The sequence below is a fragment of the Cryptomeria japonica genome, unplaced genomic scaffold (genome assembly GCF_030272615.1).
Source record: "Cryptomeria japonica unplaced genomic scaffold, Sugi_1.0 HiC_scaffold_129, whole genome shotgun sequence".
Taxonomy (NCBI): Eukaryota; Viridiplantae; Streptophyta; class Pinopsida; order Cupressales; family Cupressaceae; genus Cryptomeria; species Cryptomeria japonica.
The window spans coordinates 390,064-396,971 of record NW_026728951.1 but is presented as its reverse complement, the minus strand read 5'-3'; the positions used below and the strand labels follow the sequence as shown (position 1 = coordinate 396,971).

Sequence of the window (6,908 nt, the reverse complement as noted above, 5' to 3'; positions counted from 1 at the left end):
TCTTGGAACGCATTTGTGGTCCTTGGGTCCCATTTTGCATCCCGAAACTTGTGTTTTGGTGCTTGATCCCTATTTTGGGTGCCCACCTTGCACCAAGTGCGCACCCGGGGCAAACCGAGCGCCTTGGTGCACCGGGGCAAGATCGAGCGTGCACCCGAGGCGCCCCGAACATGCACCAAGGTGCACTCGGCCCACATGTGAGCGCAGGTCGTTGCGCCCGAGGTGGTGTGTGGGCACCGCGTTGCAGACGGGACACTGCACGCACACGACGCCCCCTCCAGGTGCACGCACGTAGGCCGGGCCGGGTGCACACCCGACGCCCTAGCAAGGTGCGCGCACCCGGGCAGGGCTCACACTTGGCGAACGGGGCGCACTTCGCGAGGGAGGGTGTGCACCTCGACGGGGGTGGGTGGCCGGGGTGGATTCGCACGTGGGTCGCGGTTTGCTAAGTACACACTGCGACAAGCTCATAACGGGTGCGATCATACCAGCGTTAGTGCACCGGATCCCATCAGAACTCCGCAGTTAAGCGCGCTTGGGCCGGAGTAGTACTGGGATGGGTGACCTCCCGGGAAGTCCCGGTGTTGCACCCTTTTTTAGTTTTTCGCCGGGCGTCGCAATGCTATTTGAATAAACCTTTTGCCCGTTTGCGTTCTCGTCGGGGCCGGGCCGGGCCGGGGTGCGCTGCCCGCACTACCGCGCGCGCGGGGGCGACACCGAGCGCGCACCCGAGGCGCCCCGAGCACACAGGCCACGGTGCAACCCGGGCGTTGTGCGCGCACCCCGGTGCGCCCGAGGTGCTGCGCGCGCACCCAGGTGAAATCGGTGTGCACCTCGGCCAGTGCGCGCTCGGTCGAGTCGCGCACGTTGGCCAAGGTGCACGGTGATGTTTCTTACTCTAAGGTTCCGCACCAGACGCCCGGGACAGGTGAGCGAAGCTGGGCGGGGCCGGGTGCGCGGCCGGGGCAGGTGCACGCAGCTGGAGAGAGCTTTGGAGCACACTTCGGAGCGCACCAATGATGCGCTCCATTCAAAAGTTTCCTGAAAAGGCAAAAAAAGTTGAGATTATAGAATTTCCCACTTGAGAGATTGTAAAAAAAAAAAATTTAAAATGAAGGAAACGCGGGTGCCAAGGTGTGCGCAGCCCAGCCAAGGTGTGCGCACCAAGGCGCCCACCCTGGCGAAGGTGCACGCAAGGTGCGCACCCGAGGCAAACCGGACAATTAACCCAACTTTCGACTTCGCGCGCACCTTGGAGCGCACTTCGGAGCGCTCCTTGGTGCGCACCAATCTTGGGCACCTCGGAGTGCACCATGGCGCCCACCAAGGTGCGCACCCGGGGCAAACCGAGCTCCGACTTCGTGCGCACCTTGGAGCGCACGAAAGGTGCGCACCATGGCGCCCACCAAGGTGCGCAGCCCAGCCAAGGCGTGCGCATCAAGGTGCGCACCCTGGCGAAGGTGCGCACCCGGGGCAAACCGAGCTCCGACTTCGTGCGCACCTTGGAGCGCACAAAAGGTGCGCAACCCAGCCAAGGTGTGCGCACCCCGGTCAAACCGAGCTCCGAATCGTGCGCACCAGAGGTGCACGCCATCGTGCGCACCTTGGAGCACACTTCGGAGCCCTCCTTGGTGCGCGCCGATGTTGCGCACCTCGGAGCGCACCCGGGGAAAACAATGCAATTAACCCGACTTTCGACTTCGTGGGCACCTCGGAGCGCTCTCGGGTTCGCACCTCGGAGCACACCGAGGTGCGCACCTTTGATGCGCTGCCTTCACCAATTTCCAGAAAAGGCAAGAAAACATTGAGAAGGTGTGCGCACCGAGGTGCCCACCCTGGCGAAGGTGCACGCGAGGTGCGCACCCGGGGCAAACCGGGCTCCGACTTCGTGCACGCCGCACCTTGGAGCACACTTCGGAGCGCTCCTTGGTGCGCACCAGGGCGCGCAACCCAGCCGAGGTGCCCACCCCGGCGAAGGTGCACGCGAGGTGCGCACCCGGGGCAAACCGGGCTCCGACTTCGTGCACGCCATGGTGCCCACCGCGGCGAAGGTGCACGCGAGGTGCGCACCCGGGGCAAACCGGGCTCCGACTTCGTGCACGCCGCACCTTGGAGCACACTTCGGAGCGCTCCTTGGTGCGCACCATGGTGCCCACCAGGGCGCGCAACCCCGCCGAAGGTGCACGCGAGGTGCGCACCCGGGGCAAACCGGGCTCCGACTTCGTGCACGCCGCACCTTGGAGCACACTTCGGAGCGCTCCTTGGTGCGCACCATGGTGCCCACCAGGGCGCGCAACCCCGCCGAAGGTGCACGCGAGGTGCGCACCCGGGGCAAACCGGGCTCCGACTTCGTGCACGCCATGGTGCGCACCGCGGCGAAGGTGCGCACCCGGGGCAAACCGGGCTCCGACTTCGTGCACGCCGCACCTTGGAGCACACTTCGGAGCGCTCCTTGGTGCGCACCAGGGCGCGCAACCCAGCCGAGGTGCCCACCCCGGCGAAGGTGCACGCGAGGTGCGTACCCGGGGCAAACCGGGCTCCGACTTCGTGCACGCCGCACCTTGGAGCACACTTCGGAGCGCTCCTTGGTGCGCACCATGGTGCCCACCAGGCCGCGCAACCCAGCCAAGGTGTGCGCACCAAGGTGCACGCGAGGTGCGCACCCGGGGCAAACCGGGGTCCGACTTCGTGCACGCCGCACCTTGGAGCACACATCGGGGCGCTCCCGGGTTCGCACCGGCGTTGCGCACCGTGGTGGGCACCTCGGAGCACACCAAGGTGGGCAGCGAGGTGCGCACCTTTGATGCGATGCCTTCACTAATTTCCATAAAAGGCAAAAAAAAAACGAGATTTTAAAATTTCCGTTTTGAAAGATAGTGAGAAAAAGGGAATGCTGGTGCCATCTTGAGCCCGCCCTGGTGCGCAGCCCAGCCAAGGTGTGCGCACCAAGGTGCCCACCCTGGCGAAGGTGCGCGCCCGGGCAATTAACCCAACTTCCAACTTCGCGCGCGCCAGGGTGGGAGCGCACCCAACAACCGGGCCTGGGAAGAGCCAATGCGAGAAACCCCACCAAACGCTCTGACAAAAAAAGAGGGGGCGCTCCAGTAACCCCGCTTCGGAGCGCACCCTGGGCAAACCCAGCCAAGGTGCCCACCCCGGCCAAGGTGCAGGCGAGGTGCGCACCCGGGGCAAACCGGGCTCCGACAACGTGCACGCCGCACCTTGGAGCACACTTCGTAGCGCTCCCGGGTGCGCACCTCAGAGCACACCAAGGTGGGCAGCGAGGTGCGCACCTTTGATGCGCTGCCTTCACTAATTTCCAGAAAAGGCAAAAAAAAAAGGAGATTTTAAAATTTCCGTTTTGAAAGATAGTGAAAAAAACGGAACGCGCGTGCCATCTTGAGCCCGCCCTGGTGCGCAGCCCAGGTAAGGTGCCCACCCTGGCAAAGGTGCGCACCCGGGCAATTAACCCTACTTCCGACTTCGTGCGCGCCAGGGTGGCAACCGGGCCTCGGAAGAGCCAATGCGAGAAACCCCACCAAACGCTCCGACAAAAAAAGAGGCGGCGCTCCAATAACCCCGCTTCGGAGCGCAGCCGGGGCAAACCCAGCCAAGGTGCCCACCCCGACGAAGGTGCACGCGAGGTGCGCACCCGGGGCAAACCGGGCTCCGACAACGTGCACGCAGCACCTTGGAGCACACTTCGAAGCACTCCCGGGTGCCCACCGGCGTTGCGCACCGTGGTGGGCAGCGAGGTGCGCACCTTTGATGCGCTGCCTTCACTAATTTCCAGAAAAAGGCAAAAAAAAATGAGATTTTAAAATTTCCGTTTTGAAAGATAGTGAAAAAAAAGGAACGCGGGTGCCATCTTGAGCCCGCCCTGGTGCGCAGCCCAGGCAAGGCATGCGCACCAAGGTGCCCACCCGAGGTGCACACCCGGGGCAAACCGGGCTCCGACTTCGTGCAGGCCGCACCTTGGAGCACACTTCGGAGCGCTCCTTGGTGCGCACCATGGTGCCCACCAGGGCGCGCAACCCAGCCAAGGTCTGCACACTAAGGTGCCCACCCCGGCGAAGGTGCACGCGAGGTGCGCACCCGGGGCAAACCGGGCTCCGACTTCGTGCACGCCATGGTGCCCACCGCGGCGAAGGTGCACGCGAGGTGCGCACCCGGGGCAAACCGGGCTCCGACTTCGTGCACGCCGCACCTTGGAGCACACTTCGGAGCGCTCCTTGGTGCGCACCATGGTGCCCACCAGGGCGCGCAACCCAGCCAAGGTGTGCGCACCAAGGTGCACGCGAGGTGCGCACCCGGGGCAAACCGGGGTCCGACTTCGTGCACGCCGCACCTTGGAGCACACATCGGAGCGCTCCCAGGTTCGCACCAGCGTTGCGCACCTTTGATGCGCTGCCTTCACTAATTTCCAGAAAAGGCAAAAAAAAACGATATTTTAAAATTTCCGTTCTGAAAGATAGTGAAAAAAACGGAACGCGGGTGCCATCTTGAGCCCTTCCTGGTGCGCAGCCCAGGCAAGTTGTGCGCACCAAGGTGCCCACCCTGGCGGAGGTGCGCGCCCGGGGCAAACCGGGCTCCGACTTCGTGCACTGCATGGTGCCCACCAAGGCGCGCAACCCAGCCAAGGTGCCCACCGCAGCGAAGGTGCACGCGAGGTGCACACCCGGGGCAAACCGGGCTCCGACTTCGTGCACGCCGCACCTTGGAGCACACTTCAGAGCGCTCCTTGGTGCGCACCAGGGCGCGCAACCCAGCCGAGGTGCCCACCCCGGCGAAGGTGCACGCGAGGTGCGCACCCGGGGCAAACCGGGCTCCGACTTCGTGCACGCCATGGTGCCCACCGCGGCGAAGGTGCGCACCCGGGGCAAACCGGGCTCCGACTTCGTGCACGCCGCACCTTGGAGCACACTTCGGAGCGCTCCTTGGTGCGCACCATGGTGCCCACCAGGCCGCGCAACCCAGCCAAGGTGTGCGCACCAAGGTGCACGCGAGGTGCGCACCCGGGGCAAACCGGGGTCCGACTTCGTGCACGCCGCACCTTGGAGCACACATCGGGGCGCTCCCGGGTTCGCACCGGCGTTGCGCACCGTGGTGGGCACCTCGGAGCACACCAAGGTGGGCAGCGAGGTGCGCACCTTTGATGCGATGCCTTCACTAATTTCCATAAAAGGCAAAAAAAAAACGAGATTTTAAAATTTCCGTTTTGAAAGATAGTGAGAAAAAGGGAATGCTGGTGCCATCTTGAGCCCGCCCTGGTGCGCAGCCCAGCCTAGGTTTGCGCACCAAGGTGCCCACCCTGGCGAAGGTGCGCGCCCGGGCAATTAACCCAACTTCCAACTTCGCGCGCGCCAGGGTGGGAGCGCACCCAACAACCGGGCCTGGGAAGAGCCAATGCGAGAAACCCCACCAAACTCTCTGACAAAAAAAGAGGGGGCGCTCCAGTAACCCCGCTTCGGAGCGCACCCTGGGCAAACCCAGCCAAGGTGCCCACCCCGGCCAAGGTGCAGGCGAGGTGCGCACCCGGGGCAAACCGGGCTCCGACAACGTGCACGCCGCACCTTGGAGCACACTTCGTAGCGCTCCCGGGTGCGCACCTCAGAGCACACCAAGGTGGGCAGCGAGGTGCGCACCTTTGATGCGCTGCCTTCACTAATTTCCAGAAAAGGCAAAAAAAAAAGGAGATTTTAAAATTTCCGTTTTGAAAGATAGTGAAAAAAACGGAACGCGCGTGCCATCTTGAGCCCGCCCTGGTGCGCAGCCCAGGTAAGGTGCCACCCTGGCAAAGGTGCGCACCCGGGCAATTAACCCTACTTCCGACTTCGTGCGCGCCAGGGTGGCAACCGGGCCTCGGAAGAGCCAATGCGAGAAACCCCACCAAACGCTCCGACAAAAAAAGAGGCGGCGCTCCAATAACCCCGCTTCGGAGCGCAGCCGGGGCAAACCAAGCCAAGGTGCCCACCCCGACGAAGGTGCACGCGAGGTGCGCACCCGGGGCAAACCGGGCTCCGACAACGTGCACGCAGCACCTTGGAGCACACTTCGAAGCACTCCCGGGTGCCCACCGGCGTTGCGCACCGTGGTGGGCAGCGAGGTGCGCACCTTTGATGCGCTGCCTTCACTAATTTCCAGAAAAAGGCAAAAAAAAATGAGATTTTAAAATTTCCGTTTTGAAAGATAGTGAAAAAAAAGGAACGCGGGTGCCATCTTGAGCCCGCCCTGGTGCGCAGCCCAGGCAAGGCATGCGCACCAAGGTGCCCACCCGAGGTGCACACCCGGGGCAAACCGGGCTCCGACTTCGTGCAGGCCGCACCTTGGAGCACACTTCGGAGCGCTCCTTGGTGCGCACCATGGTGCCCACCAGGGCGCACCCGAGGCAAACCGGGCTCCGACTTCGTGCACGCCGCACCTTGGAGCACACATCGGAGCGCTCCCAGGTTCGCACCAGCGTTGCGCACCTTTGATGCGCTGCCTTCACTAATTTCCAGAAAAGGCAAAAAAAAACGATATTTTAAAATTTCCGTTCTGAAAGATAGTGAAAAAAACGGAACGCGGGTGCCATCTTGAGCCCTTCCTGATGCGCAGCCCAGGCAAGTTGTGCGCACCAAGGTGCCCACCCTGGCGGAGGTGCGCGCCCGGGGCAAACCGGGCTCCGACTTCGTGCACTGCATGGTGCCCACCAAGGCGCGCAACCCAGCCAAGGTGCCCACCGCAGCGAAGGTGCACGCGAGGTGCGCACCCGAGGTGCACACCCGGGGCAAACCGGGCTCCGACTTCGTGCACGCCGCACCTTGGAGCACACTTCAGAGCGCTCCTTGGTACGCACCAGGGCGCGCAACCCAGCCAAGGTGCTCACCCCGGCGAAGGTGCACGCGAGGTGCGCACCCGGGGCAAAC

The 6,908-nt window shown here is 63.7% G+C and overlaps 1 non-coding gene across 1 annotated transcript; it reads left to right on the top strand.

The window, feature by feature from the left end:
* The first annotated feature begins 474 nt into the window (after nucleotides 1-474).
* Nucleotides 475-593, top strand: LOC131866073 (5S ribosomal RNA). Its single transcript, XR_009364705.1, has one exon. It is a non-coding gene; the product is annotated as a 5S ribosomal RNA (ribosomal RNA).
* The last annotated feature ends 6,315 nt before the right edge of the window (nucleotides 594-6,908 follow it).